This window comes from Salmo salar, chromosome ssa18 (genome assembly GCF_905237065.1).
Source record: "Salmo salar chromosome ssa18, Ssal_v3.1, whole genome shotgun sequence".
Classification (NCBI taxonomy): domain Eukaryota; kingdom Metazoa; phylum Chordata; class Actinopteri; order Salmoniformes; family Salmonidae; genus Salmo; species Salmo salar.
Genome location: NC_059459.1, coordinates 78,145,527 through 78,161,983, shown reverse-complemented (window position 1 = coordinate 78,161,983; position 16,457 = coordinate 78,145,527). Strand labels below are relative to the sequence as shown.

At 42.4% G+C, this 16,457-nt stretch overlaps 1 protein-coding gene across 1 annotated transcript in view; it reads right to left on the bottom strand.

Moving 5' to 3' along the window:
* The window catches only part of mark2b (MAP/microtubule affinity-regulating kinase 2b), a 138,782-nt gene that overhangs the window by 120,204 nt on the left and 2,121 nt on the right, over nucleotides 1-16,457 (bottom strand). The window lies entirely within an intron of this gene.

Below are 16,457 nucleotides of genomic sequence, written 5' to 3'. Positions count from 1 at the left end.
TGTATATATCACCGCTAGTATAGCCCTGTTTACATGTATATATCACCGCTAGTATAGCCATGTTTACATGTATATATCACCGCTAGTATAGCCATGTTTACATGTATATATCACCGCTAGTATAGCCATGTTTACATGTATATATCACCGCTAGTATAGTCCTGTTTACATGTATATATCACCGCTAGTATAGCCCTGTTTACATGTATATATCACCGCTAGTATAGCCCTGTTTACATGTATATATTACCGCTAGTATAGCCCTGTTTACATGTATATATTACCACTAGTATAGCCATGTTTACATGTATATATCACCGCTAGTATAGCCATGTTTACATGTATATATCACCGCTAGTATAGCCCTGTTTACATGTATATATCACCGCTAGTATAGCCCTGTTTACATGTATATATCACCGCTAGTATAGCCCTGTTTACATGTATATATTACCGCTAGTATAGTCCTGTTTACATGTATATATCACCGCTAGTATAGCCCTGTTTACATGTATATATTACCGCTAGTATAGCCCTGTTTACATGTATATATTACCACTAGTATAGTCCACACACACACACCACACCCCCTTGGGAAAATGTGGCACTGTACATTTGACCGGCAGTACTTTGACTTAACAGCCATTTGAGAAATGTACCAGACCCATATGGATTGGGTGAGTAACCCATTAGAGCGGTCCAACCACGGTGCTCAGAAAGACAGAAATAACATTTAGATTATGGGAATTCATATTAACAGAACATACAACTCCTGTAATGAAGCAGCCAAGAAAAATATATATATTTTATGTTTATATATTTCATGTTAGCAATATATTCATAATTAAAGAGAGATGTTGTCCTGACATTTCTTATACCCATTCATGCCTTACATGCTGACCAATATCAGCGTTAGTGATGAGTAGGTTACATTTTTACACTTTAGCAGACGCTCTTATCCAGAGCGACTTAGATTTCATACATTTTTTCCGTACTGGTCCCCCGTGGGAATCGAACCCACAACCCTGGCGTTGCAAACACCATGCTCTAACAACTGAGCCACACGGGACCATGGTTGTCTCATAACCCGCAGTCCCTGTGATTACATCCACAATTTAGATATATTTGTATTTATTATGGATGCCCATTAGCTACTGCCAAGGACTTCCTGGGTCCAGCAAAATTAAGGCCGTTATATACATATTTTTTAAACATTACAATACATTCACAACAGATTTCACAACACATCGTGTGCCCTCAGGTCCCTTCTCTACAACACAAAATCTATGTTATCGTGTGTGTATGCATATGTCTGTGCCTTTGTGTGTGTGTGTGTGTGTGTGTGTGTGTGTGTGTCTCTCTTCACAGTCCACCCTGTTCCATAAGGTGTATTTTTAGCTGTTTTTTGTTTTTTAAATCTGATTCTACTGCTTGCATCAGTTACCTGATGTGGAATAGAGTTCCATGTAGTCATGGCTCTATTCAGTACTGTGCACCTTCCATAGTCTGTTCTGGACTTGGGGACTGTGAAGAGACCTCTGGTGGCATGTCTTGTGGGGTATGCATGGGTGTCTGAGCTGTGTGTCAGTAGGTCAAACAGACACCTCGGTACATTCAACATGTCAATACCCCTCATAAATAAAAGTAGTGATGAAGTCAATCTCTCCTCCACTTTGAGCCAGGAGAGATTGACATGCATGTTATTAATATTAGCTCTCTGTGTACATCCAAGGGCCAGCCATGCTGCCCTGTTCTGAGCCAATTGGTATTTTCCTAAGTCCCTCTGTGGCACCTGACCGAACAGTAGTCCAGGTGCGACAAAACTTGGGCCTGTAGGACCAGCCTTGTTGATAGTGTTAAGAATGCAGAGCAGCGCTTTATTATGGACAGACTTCTCCCCACCTTAGCTACTGTTGCATCAACATGTTTTGACCATGACAGTCTTCAATATGCGCCTCGGAATTTGATAAGAAGGACGTGAGCAGTGTGTCCCCGACGTGTCTGTCTTCACTTGTAGCTTACTTCGGAGCGGAGATGCCTGTGAGAAGGACCTGATCACCATGGGCATTGGCTAATAAGAACTGAGACAGCCATGTGAGTGAGAGGTGCTTCAGAGCACGGCAATTGACAGCCGGGAGAAGGGAATTATAATATTCAGCCCAAGGGCACAATGGCCCCTTTGGCTGCAAAAGGCATGACTTTTTTTACACAAGGGGGATGTCGCCGGGAGATTCGATGTCTGGTGAGAATATTATCAAGTGCTTGACAAATTATGAATGAGAGACTGATGAAGTGTGTACAGTCTGCACAAGAAACAAAGCAGAGCTCATGCCTTTAATGATGACCAGAAAAAAAGTTGCATGAGATTCGCATCATGCAGCCTTAGAATGTATAAAAATCAAAACATTATAGCCCAAAGTTTGAAGAACTAAAGTTACATAAATAACTAAATGAAGCATATAGGAACAGCTGTTTCTTTGTTAACATATCAACAACAGCATAGCCGCATGTGCGCGGTCCCTCGGAAATCGTTGGCAGAAAATCTCATTTTATTCAGCTATGTTCAATTGTATTCTTCCTACTATAAAATAATCTAAAGGAATGCCATGGAATCTATATATCTATTCTAAGCAAATCTTGTCTGCTAAATTAACTAGTGTAGCCCACAGCCATATGGCATAGCCAGATCAGGACCTAACAGAATATCACACTTGACTCAAGTCATTCAATGTTTAAACTAACAGTTTGTTAACTAAAGAAAAGAAAATAGCCTACTAAACAGGCAAAGCCTAACTAATATATATTTTTTTACCCTGATTTTACCAGGTAAGTTGACTGAGAACACGTTCTCATTTACAGCAATGACCCTGGGGAATAGTTACAGGGGAGAGGAGGGGGATGAATGAGCCAAAATGGAAGATGGGGACGATTGGGTGGCCAGATGGTATGAGGGCCAGGACGGGGTTAATACCTCTACAATAAGTCCCATGGGATCTTTAGTGACCACAGACAGTCAAAACACCCTTTTAACGTCCCATCAGAAAGACGGCACCCTACACAGGGCAATGTCCCCAATCACTGCCCTGGGATATTCATTTAGACCAGAGGAAAGAGTGCCTCCTACAAGCATCAAGCATTTTTCTGGGGCCGTTTTAATGCTAATTTCCTGCAATTCTACAAAATGTTCGAAGTCTTGTGTGTTTAAATGATACGAGGCGTCCAAACCCAACCGAGTCACACCGCCCCCCCCAAAAAAAAATATGTGTTTGTTTTTGTAGTTGGGACTGTGTGTATTGACCCTGGGTCCGGATACAGAACGCCAGTTGTGTATGGGGGGGGCCTAAATAAAATCAATCAATTCAATTAAATAGCTCAGGTCTTGAAAATATAGGCAACATTTTTCCCCTCCGTATCCACAATGTACATAAATGAGGCGAATACAGACGAGTTGCCTGTCATTTTTTCCCCCTCCCTGTACGTAATCAGCAAATAAACAAACAACAGGTTTCAAAAACTCACTTTATATAGACTAGGGGCTCTATCACTCCATTCTGCTGCGTACTCCTCCTGTCCCACATCAAGTAGTCCATTTTACCCCGAATCACGTGCAGTGGCCCATTTTCACGACGCGAATATGCCGTTTTGTCACAAAATGATATTGACACATTTGGCTTGATAAAAGGGGGACCCTCCGAGTCATTTAAGAGAATACCATTTTTAAAATGTGGATCTGGTCGGTATTTCACATCTTTTCACACAGATCCGAGTTCTGTGGTTACCGAACGGGATCCGACCCAGGAGCCGAGGGTTCACTACAGAATTTGTGATATGAACCGTCCGGATCCCGGGTAAATCGGGTAGAACCGTGAAGACCTGTAGTAGGGAGCACGACTCAGTAACTTCTTGCAGTCACAATCTGGCTACCTATCAGTTTAAAAGATATGTAAAGACTATGTACACACTTATTTCCAAGTTAAACATCTAAACTACCCACAATGCACTATTTCTCAAGGTCATTTGGAGGACCTCTGTGCTACAGAGTTCGTATGCCATGTTAGGTACACCTCAGGTTATTCAGACTTTGTGACTTGGTGGGAACTCATTAGCACAGCAGGTCCTGGTGCCTTCTTGAAGTGGGCTCAAACGAAAGAGAAAAATCATACCTGCTCTAATTGTGTACTACCTTATCTGTTCTCCCGTTTTTGTTTTGTTTGGGGCGGCAGGTAGCCTAGTGGTTAGACACGCTGGGCCAGTAACCCATAGGTTGCTAGATTGAATCCCTGAGCTGACAAGGTAAAAATCTGTTGTTCTGCCCCTGAACAAGGCAGTTTAACTCACTGTTCCCTGGTAGGCCGTCATTGTAAATAAGTATTTGTTCTCAACTGAATTGCCGGCATACTCTCTGTGAAGTATGTCTAGGGGATATGCTGGCTTGGTCCTCCATATTACGTCACACCCCGGAAAAATATGCCTTTAGGCATTCTGATCTGTTTTATGTAATATCCCCACCCCCAAAAAATAAAAAAACTACTTTGCATTAGAACTTTTTATGTGTATACAAACGCAAATCCATGTTACACGTGGTTATGTTTCTACCTACATACCTACTACCCTTTAAGGATAGGCTGTGTTTTCAAAATGCCTAGTGCCTCCAGCTCATTGCGAAGTGGGGTGTAGCGTGCTGAAGCCTGTCTACGGCTGCCTTTATGCACTTGAGGGTGAATGGGAAGAGTACTTCAATTACCACTTGAGAAATAAAAATAAATATTTTTAAAAATCGTGGCCATCAGAACTGTTTTTTGTTTGTATTTTTTTAAACATGTGAATTTGAATTGTTACGCAATGATTGGGTTTCCAAAAGCACGGTTCAGTCCAGCAACAATGACAAGCCGTAGCAGAAGACTTTAACAACACAGGTTCTGTGTCTGTACGCATGTGATAAACATAACGACTAATGAAAATAAACTATTTAATTCCACTCAATTATGCAGAATTGCCCTACAGACCGATAAGCATAACTGATCAAATGTATTTACATCGACTAGTATTTCTAAATCAGTGAATAGGCTGAAAAGCATTATTTTGCAATGGGAATTTTTGTTTAAAAATTGGCTATTCATTTTTTGGTTTTCAGCCAAAACACAGCTATTACTGGCTAACAAAAACCCTGCCACACACCTACTCACAGACACACACAAAACTTACAGTGCTTTCGGAAAGTATTCACACCCCTTGACTTTTTTCACATTTTGTTGTGTTAGAGCCTGAATTTAAAAAATGTATTACATTTAGATGTGTCACTGGCCTACACACACTCCATGTTAGTGGACATTTTTACAAATTAATTAAAAATGAATTCAACCCCTTTGTTATGTTAAGCCTAAATAAGTTCATTTTTACTCTTGTTCCCAAGTCATATAAGTTGCATGGACTCACTCGGTGTGCAGTAATAGTGTTTAATATGGTGTTTGAATGACTACCTCATATCTGTACCCCGCACATACAATTATCTAGATTTTTTTTTTTTTAAAAAGGTTCCTCAGTCGAGCAGTGAATGTCTAACAGGCTCAACCCCAAAGACCAGGGAGGTTTTCCAATGCCTCGCAAAGAAGGGCACCTATTGGTTGATGGTAAAAAAATATATAATAATTTAAAGCAGACACTGAATATCCCTTGGAGCATGGTGAAGTTATTAATTACACTTTTGATGGTATAGCAACTAAGATACAGGCGTCCTTCATAACTCAGTGGCCGGAGAGGAAGGAAACCGCTCAGGGATTTCACCATGGGGCCAATGGTGACTTTTTTAAAAAAATGACAGAGGTTAAAGACTGTGATAGGAGAAAACTGAGGATGGATCAACAACATTGTAGTTACTCCACAATACTAACCTTACTGACAGAGTGAAAAGGAAGCTGGTACAGAATAAAACATATTCAGAAACATGCATCCTGTTTGACACAAGGCAGTAAAGTAAAAAACATGTGGAACGCAATTAACTTTTTGTCCTGAATACAAAGTGTTATGTTTGGGGAAAATCCAACACAACACTGAGTACCACTCTCCATATTTTCAAGCATGGCTGTGGCTGTATCATGTGATGGGTATGCTTGTAATCGTTAAGGACTGGGGAGTTTTCAGGATGATAAAATATATATATATATATATATATATTTTTTTTTTAATGGTGCTAAGCACAGACAAAATCCTAGGAGGAAAACCTGGTTCAGTCTGCTTTCCAACAGACACTGGGAGATGGATTCACATCTCAGCAGGACAATAACCTAAAACACAAGGCCAAATATACACTGGAGTTGTTTACCAAGAAGACATTGAATGTTCGAGTGGCCGAGTTAGATTTTTGAAAACTATGGCAAGACCGGAAAATGGTTGTCGAGCAATGATCAACAACCAATCTGATAGAGCTTGAAGAATTTTGAAAATAATCCTGGTATGGAAAGCTCTTTGAGACTTACCCAGAAAGACTCAGCTGTAATCGCTGCCAAAGGTTCTTCTACAAAGTATTTACTCCAGGGTGTGAATACTTATGTAAATTAGATATATTTCTGTATTTAACTTTTAATAAAATGTGCTAACGTTTCTAAAAACCTGTTTTGACTTTGCCATTATGGGGTATTGCGATGTTATTATGGGGGTATTGTGATGTCATTATGGGGGTATTGTGATGTCATTATGGGGGTATTGTGATGTCATTATGGGGTATTGTGATGTTATTATGGGGGTATTGTGATGTCATTATGGGGGTATTGTGTATAGATGGTTGGAACACATCCATTTCATGTGACAGTAAAACTTGAAACTAATCCAACACACAATTAAGGGCAACACATAGCTCAACTGGGAAGGCCAGTTCTCTCTCTCTCACACACACACACACATAAGCCAGAGCTTGTAGCTGCCAGCTAGCATGCAATCTGAGTGTATAACCAGACCGACTTACAGGAGCCCAAGGGCACAGATTTTTCACCTAGTCGGCTCGAGGATTCGAACCTGCGTCATTTTGGTTACTGGCCTGCCGCCCTGGTCCAAAGTAGTGCCCTATATAGGGTGAGATAATGTGCGATGCCTATAAAGTGCACTGCCATTTGGCACGCTATCTTTATCAACTAAAAGTTTAACCCTGCGGAAGCGTTTTATAGACATTGTAATGTCCTAAAGATGGATTTTTATTATCACTCCTTCCTGACGGTCACAAGCGGGGAACTCCACGGCCGCTCAGAGAAAACTGACCTTTGGAATAGCTGATTAACTATACAGGAGAAGACAGACATGTAAGACAGACAGGTAGCTTACTAGACTTGGCAGCCCTTTCGAAAGACTGACAGTTAAAAGGAACACACCTTGCTGTTAAAGCCTTCTAGACCAGAGGTCATTCTGTGCTGAACAATAACACAATGCTTTGCACAACAGACGACAAGGGCTGGGTCCTATTCATTAGTGCAGACCGTAGCGAAACGCTTTGCAACAGAAAATGAAAACGTGCAGAAAATGTCCATGATTCTAGGGCTGGCACAATTATTTATGGTATTTTCTTAAAACTGCATTGTTGGTTAAGGGCTTGTAAGTAAGCATTTCACTGTAAGGTCTACACCTGTTGTATTTGGCGCACGTGAGAAAAAAACCTTTGATTTGATCAAGAAAACAAAATAAGTCATAACTATAAAGAATAGAACAGCTGACTGGAGACGGGACGGCCGGGCAAATCGAGAGGTTGACTCTTAATGCGTTTAAACTTTGTTGCTCCTTGCTAAAACACGCAAATGAGTATTCTGTTGCCTTGGTAACACACCCCACAATGCAGCAGCAGCAGCAGCACGTAGAAATAGAATGAATAGAAAGGGATTGGAACCTCTAACACTGGCAATTTGAATGGTAAAGTCATGGGTAAACTTGCAATGGCTGCCTGGCATTGGGATACCATTTCCATGGTAATGTAGAACAGGTCCGAGTATTCAACCAGGGGTCCGAAGCCACCTAGGGGCCAGCGACGGTACTGCATCTTTAATGATGTCAAATTAAATCTCAACTCCTAACATTGAAGCAAATTAAAAACTCACTGGAGTATCTGACAGGCTTCGAAAAAGCACCAGGCTTCCATTGCGACAAGTGCCGCTGGCTGCTGGTAAGCTTTTTTGACTTGGAAATAAACACGTGCCTCACCTTTGTTTAACCAGCTCAACAGCTGCTCTCTGTGAAAATGTGTTTAGAGTTAGCTTTCTAGCTAATAGTCTGTTACAGTTTACACTTCCTCTTCCAATTATAATATAGGGAGGTGAAAATGATGAGAAAAAAAACAAGCTACCAAATCTATTCACTGTTGACCATTTTTCCGTGCCATTATCATTCACCTGATGATAAAACAAGACATTGGGATTCATTTTTATTTATTTTTGCTAATGTATGACAGTGGTCCCTGGGTCGAGGGTTTTCCAGGGAGGGGATCCCCGATGTATCATGTTAACTGATGTGGCTCATGCAATGGAATGTCATTTATGATGTCGATTGAGTCAACAAATCACAGCACAAAATTGAAGCACCCATGGGTACAATCGTCATGGCCACCAGTCCACCCATTATGACATCACTACCAACTTGAAATGGGGACGCCCGTTCTAGTCGAGGCTTTTGGGTCCCCTGCCCCAGTTCCTAAAGGGAAGTGGACTGCAGTGTGAGGGGATGGAGAGGCTCGCCTTGTAGGGGGCTTTCCTGAACCCCTCCCCAGGTGTGATCTTACTGGTGCTTCTCCAGTCGCCGAAGCATCACTCAGGTGGGTGCTACATTTCAGTAGTGGACGATCCAGTCTACCCATCGAAGACGAGGTGCCCGATGAAGAGCTCCGTGGCTCGTCTATCAGATGTCTGGACTTTCCCGCCTGGCGGTACCATCTACGTGCCCTCAACATCGATACTACCTTTCTGAACTGCCTACCATCCAAAGCCGTGGAAAACCAATCGTCCAAGATCTGCCAGAGCCCTACACTTGTTTTGTTAAATTGTTTGTTGATTTTAAAGCAACTTAGATTCTAATTGTAATGAAAAGCGTTATTTAAAATGAATATGTTATTATTTTTCTATGGCAGCCAGGAGCAGAGGAGAAAATGTGTATCTAATAAAATATTAGGACAGAACCGGGGTCATTTGGCTGGCCAATTACTGCTTTCTAAAGTTCCAGGACCATCACAGCCCAACCCGATTCAGTCTGTTTTCTTCTGTTTGGAAATGGATACGACTCTGTTGTTGCTGCCTGGAATAGACTTAGTCTACCTGTACTGCCAGTGAGTGTGAGTAAATGGCTGTGTGTGTGTGTGTGTGTGTGTGTGTGTGTGTGTGTGTGTGTCCTAGCCAAAGCAGACTAGGCAGCTGCAGGGTTTAGTTTTATAGTGCATTCGGAAAGTATTCAGACCCCTCGACTTTTTCCACATTTTGTTGTGTTACAGCCTTATTCTAAAATGAATTAAATTGTTCCCCCCTCAATCTACACACACACACACAATGCCCCATAATGACAAAACAAAAACAGGTTAAGACATTTTTGTAAATGTATTAAAAATAAAACTGAAATACCCCATTTACATAAGTATTCAGACCCTTTACTCAGTACTTTGTTGAAGTACCTTTGGCAGTGATTACAATCGTGATTCTTCTTGGATATGGCGCTACAAAGTTTCCCCCATTCTTCTCTGCAGATCCTCTCAAGCGCTGTCAGGTTGGATGGGGAGCGTCGCTGCACAGCTATTTTCAGGTCTCTCCAGAAATGAGAGATCGGGTTCAAGTCCGGGCTCTGGCTGGGCCACTCAAGGACATTCAAAGACTTGTCCCGAAGCCAGTCCTACGTTGTCTTGGCTGTGTGCTTAGGGTTGTTGTCCTGTTGGAAGGTGAACCTTTACCCCAGTCTGAGGTCCTGAGTGCTCTGGAGCAGGTTTTCATCAAGGATCTCTCTGTCCTTTGCTCCGTTCATCTTTCCCTCATTCCTGACTAGTCTCCCAGTCCCTGCCGCTGAAAAACATCCCCACAGCATGATGCTGCCACCACCATGCTTCACCATAGGGATGATGCCAGGTGTGCCTTTCCACTTTGTCATTATGGGTTATTGTGTTAAGCTGTAGATTGATTAATACATTTTTTTGAATAAGCCTTTAACGTATAAAAATGTTGAAAAATGGAAGGGGTCTGAATACACTGTATATTATATATATCTTTACCCCCAATAGGGAGTAGGTCTCGATTGCCATTTCTATTTGAAAATCTTTGCTCTGGTCTGGCCATCATGTCTCATATTAGAATAAGTAAACATACAAACAAAATGCCAAACAAATAACAGACTTAGTCCTATTATTTGACCCGTCAGCCCCCCTCCCTCCCTTATGGTTACAACAAACATTTCCCCCCAGAAACCCAATTCAACCACCGGAGAAATCCTCTCACCAGGATCTCAAAACAGTTTCTGAAACACAATGAATTTAAAAACACAGACCCACCCCTTGCTAATCAGGAAACTTTGGCGTATGTTGTGGTGGACTGTCATTACAATTACTTCATGGAGATCTGGGAAAACTGTGTTTGTAGCTAGCTAGCCACTGAATGGCTCTGAATTCACTGTCAGCGTGCAGTGAAAACCACAACCACTTCTGGAGCGAACTTGTGCTCTCAAATTGGATCCTGATGACGTCGACAGCTGATGGGAGTTGTATTGATGACAGTGACCATGGTTACAACACCAATATCCCGATATTATTCTGGGACACTCAATAGTTAATATAGTTAGATTCAAGCAGCTTATCTCCTGTCATAGCTTGTCCTAGATGACTAAATAAAGTAGAGCTCATCAGAATAAAAGTCTTCATCAATAGAAGGAACGAATCAGTAATCTAGTGAACGTCTGTATCGTTTAGGGAGAAAACACCACAACAGTGGAAAGATAGGTTCAGTGCAAAATGTCATCAGTTTGACCAGTTTTAAAGGACATAAAAATCTTTCTCTGATAAAATGAGACCAACTGTGAAGTGTTATGTGGTTGAAATACCGTCTGCTTGCAAAACAAGTGTTAAAGATAAACACTTTACACACATCGTCACTCAAAGAAATCATTTCCACTCCTGTTACCAAGACAAAATTAACATTTGTTGTATCATTTTACTGCAGGAAAAGCATAACTCTGCATGAGTTAATATTACTCTACATGTTTATTTATTTCACCTTTATTTAACTACAAAAGTCAGTTAAAAACAAATTCTTATTTTCAATGACGGCCTAGGAACAGTGGGTTTAACTGCCTTGTTCAGGGGCAGAACCACAGATTTGTACCTTGTCAGCTCAGGGATTCGATCCAGCTACCCGTCTCTAACCACTAGGCCTACCCCGCCTCTAACCACTAGGGCTACCCCGCCTCTAACCACTAGGCCTACCCCGCCTCTAACCACTAGGGCTACCCCGCCTCTAACCACTAGGGCTACCCCGCCTCTAACCACTAGGGCTACCCCGCCTCTAACCACTAGGGCTACCCCGCCTCTAACCACTAGGGCTACCCCGCCTCTAACCACTAGGGCTACCCCGCCTCTAACCACTAGGGCTACCCCGCCTCTAACCACTAGGGCTACCCCGCCTCTAACCACTAGGGCTACCCCGCCTCTAACCACTAGGGCTACCCCGCTCTAACCACTAGGGCTACCCTGCTCTAAACACTAGGGCTACCCCGCCTCTAACCACTAGGGCTACCTGCTCTAACCACTAGGGCTACCCCGTCTCTAACCACTAGGGCTACCTGCTCTAACCACTAGGGCTACCCCGCCTCTAACCACTAGGGCTACCCCGCCTCTAACCACTAGGGCTACCCCGCTCTAACCACTAGGGCTACCCCGCCTCTAACCACTAGGGCTACCCCGCCTCTAACCACTAGGGCTACCCCGCCTCTAACCACTAGGGCTACCCTGCTCTAACCACTAGGCTACCCTGCTCTAACCACTAGGCTACCCTGCTATAACCACTAGGGCTACCCTGCTCTAACCACTAGGGCTACCTGCTCTAACCACTAGGGCTACCCCGCTCTAACCACTAGGGCTACCTGCTCTAACCACTAGGGCTACCCTGCTCTAACCACTAGGGCTACCTGCTCTAACCACTAGGCTACCCTGCCGCCCACATGTGAGAGGTTAGACCTATACTCAGTGGCCATACTTCATTTACTATTTAATATAACCCATATGAACTTCAAATTTGGAATAAATGTATTAAATGACACTTATCCTGAATAAGACTTTAAGTGGGATATGAGCTAATACCCGGAATACTGTGTGCATGTAAACGTGGTCATAGCTAACTTCGCTACCTAACATACATTCTGAGAAAATTAGTTCTACTAAGTGGCTAGCTAGCGCTAGCAACGTTTGGTGGTCAATGAGACAGAGCTAGCTAACAAAAGTATCATTTCAGATTGAATAATGAGTCCAGCAACAGGCTCTGTATTTCAGGAATCACAGTAGAAAGTACTCCTGACGCACTGTTTAAACATGGATTTTTATGAACCTTGTTTTTCCACACTGCCCTTCAAGCCATTTAAACATGAGCTCGTCCGACGTGTCGGACTTGACGACAGCTGCTATCCATTGGAGCGCTGCGATTGGTTGCTGAAACTTAGCGAAGGGTCTATTACAGCCACTAGCCTGTGTGTTATGTGATGCTGTGGAGGGGTCAGGGTTAGCCCTGAACTGGGTTTGTAGGTGAAAGGGCACAAATGGACGTGAAAAGACTCACAGTAGGGATGGGCACATTAATCAGATATCCAGACTAAGGTTAGTATTCAAATGCTTGTTCATTGTTTGGGGGGGGGGGGCTATTTTGACAATAAAAAGATTGTTATAACAACGGTACATTTTTTACCCCACTTCAAAAAGCAATTACAGGCTCACACCGAACAGAGTTTCAACAAGACCTGACACAGAACAATGCAAAACACTTTTGGTAACAATCTGTTCCATCATGGTGAAAAATCTGACCTCTCTTTCTGTTGTTAACCTCTGCCATGTGCATTTGTGTCATTCAGATTTTTATTTATTTATTTTAAAACATGCTTTTGACTCTAAACTATATACACACACACAAATATTATTCAAATGGTGAAATAATGTCAAATGTCCATCCCTAACACACACACACACACACACACACCAGTGTTAAGCGAGGATGGATACATTTCCAAAAAACTGCTATTTTTACTCAGTCGGAGCCTCAACTTACTGTTCAGTGTTGGCATGGTACAATACACAAGGTGCAGTTTCTAAACGTGGTTGTACATCAGCACTTCTCTCATGTCAGTCACTCAATTACCCTACCTCGGAAAACTGTTCTGATTGGTAAGTTAGTCTAACGGCCAGCACTCTACACTTGAAGTAATCAATTGCAAAATAAATAAATAATTTTGCTTCGTCATTATGGTGTATTGTGTGTAGACTGATGAGGGGGGGAATACTTTTAGAATAAGGCTGTAACGTAACAAAATGTGGAAAAAGGGAAAGGGGTGTGAATACTTCCTGAATGCACCGTACACCAGGTGGTGACGCGATGTCATAGCATGATGTCATCGCATATGTCACACTGCAGGGCTCCGGTGTGTCCGACCTGTGAGCTCCGAGGGACATCTCTAAATAGAGCCACAGCCAGAAAGAGAATAAACCCAAGTGTGTATGGGGGAACCCATTATGCAGCCTGATACAAAGCTTAAATCACCACCTCATTTTTCCTCAGACATGATTGGCTAGAATCACTCACTTGAATAGACAGGCCGTGTCCCAAATGGCACCCTATTCCCTATATAGAGCCAGGGGCCACGTTACAGCTCTGCAATCTGCATTTTCAAAACAAACCATCAACAACAACAAAAAACCTGCGTTTTAAACCATTTTAAAACGCGTTTTATAAGTAAAAAGGTCATTTTTGTAGGCTACACTGAGAAAAGTAGCAGAGAAAAGTCCCGACACATCAGTCATGCCCTTTTTGTGAATTGTCATCCGAGTAGATCAGTGCAACTGAAGCACAAAATTAATCTGATGCCGAGCGTGAAATACAAAACGAAGCATTTTAGGTTCCGCATTTACAAAACAAAGCTTTTTTATGTTCCGCATTTACAAAACTAAGCTTTTTTATGTTCTGCATTTACAAAACTAAGCTTTTTTATGTTCCGCATTTACAAAACTAAGCTTTTTTATGTTCTGCATTTACAAAACTAAGCAAGATGCAGTATCTTAAGAATTTGATATATTATGTTCTCATGAACGACACAGCATTCTGTGTAAACACGACCCCCCTGATAGAGCACTACTTTAGACCAAGGGCCACAATGCTCTGGTCAAACGTACTGCCCTATATAAGGAATAGAGTGCCATTTGAGACTGAAACTACGCTTGTCTACTCTGCTGTTCAGGCTGCCCCCCCCCGCCGCCCCACACACCACCAATTGATATCAATGGCTGCCCTGAGAAAACAAGCTTCGTTTGGTCATGACAATAAGCTGCTGATATGGGTTTCACTATTCGCACTTCGACCATTACAGACATCTGCATTTACTTTACCTTTGTGCTAGTCATCGCACCTACATCAAATCAATACACACACACACAGACGGAAAGAACGAGACACACACACGTTCAAATTCCACCCAGGAAGACATTACCTGTTTTTTTTGTGTAACACACCCTGGATGCCAAGCCAATCACTGAGGGCTATGATTAAATGACAAATCATGTCCCCAGGAAACGATGAGAACCAGTGACACACGCTGTTAATCTGTTCGCATAGCTACTAAAGAAATGTCTGATTGTAGCGTGCTAATCCCCTCCCTGACCCCACCACCATCAGCCCAACTCCTTGGTTACGTCCCAAAGAGGCACCCGCCAACATCGCTCATCCAAATATTTACATATCTAAAGTGACGGAAAGGAATTAAGAATTTGTGTGTATTGTCAAATTGTTAGATATTACTGCACTGTTGGCGCTAGAAAGACAAGCATTTCGCTACACCCACAATAACAGCTGCTAAACACATGTATGTGGCCAGTAAAATGTGATTTGATATATGGTGCACTACTTGGCAAAAGTCTTATCGACCCTGCACAAAAGCAGTACATTATATAGGAAATGATATAGGAAATACAGTGGCCATTGGGACAGACCCTGTAATATCTAGGACATGGTTGTCCCTTCCATATTAAAAATGCTGTGTGGTTTGTTTCAGACGTGGCCAACCGATAGCTCAAATTCAGAATCTCCTTCCTTCCTGGATGGAATTTGAACCTGTGTGCGCTCGTGTTGAGTGAGTTCATCGGCTGAGCTGACAGTGCAGCTTCGTGCCATTCCCAACCCGGGCAGCCAGTGTTCTCCGCAGCTCGCGTCACCTGAGCCAGGTGGGCCAGTGGGAGGGAGTGACATCACAACAGGGCAAGTCCCCACAACACCAGAAGCAGAAATCCAAGGACCAGGGTAGTATTCATCAGGCACCAAACAGAAGAAAACTGACTGAAAACAGGGAAGAATCTTTCTGGACTTCCCCTTTTCCATTAGGGAAGAAAAAAAGGTTTTGAAAATGGTGTACACTGATGAATATGACCCAGCTTACTGGTTTAAACTAGCCTCTGAACACACAGCCAGGGGAACTGGAAGGCACAGAAAAAAACAGACAACTGTTAATGCCAACTGAAAGTGGCTTGGTGTGTTATGAGATGTTATGACAACCTATAATAATAAATGAACATACTGTAATTTGATTATGACAGATAGCTAAAATGGGGTTTGGTCAGTTGGAACATTAGTTGTAAAGATCAATATTGAGTCATGATTAACCGTCTAGGACAATGATCACCAAGTAAACAGGTACACCTAGCTAGGAGGTTTACAACACAGTATTCCTATAATTAAGAGTTTCATCTAAACAATATGGAATATACAATACAATGACATACCAATACCCATAGAACTAGAATTACTATCAGTAATTACATACACATGACTAAAAGCATGTGGACAAATGGTCGAAGATGATCTCATTCCAAAATCATGGGCATTAATATGGAGTCGGTCTACTCTTTGTAACTTTAAGAGCAACCACCTCTTCTGGGAAGGCTTGATGTGGGGAACTTGCTTCCTTTCAGCCACAAGAGCATTCAGATTCATCCCAAAGATGTTTGATGAGGTTGAGGTCAGGGCTCTGTGCAGGCCAGTCAAGTCTTCCACACTGATCTCGACAAACCATTAGTGTATGGACCTCACTTTGTGCATGGGGGTACTGTCATGCTGAAACAGGAAAGAGCCTCCCCCAAACAGTTGGAAGCACAGAATCATCTAGAATGTCATTATAACGCTGTATTTCCCTATGGGACCTAGCCCAAACCGTGGAAACCTGTTTCATGAAGCTAACAACTAATAGTTATTGTGCTGACGTTGCTTCCA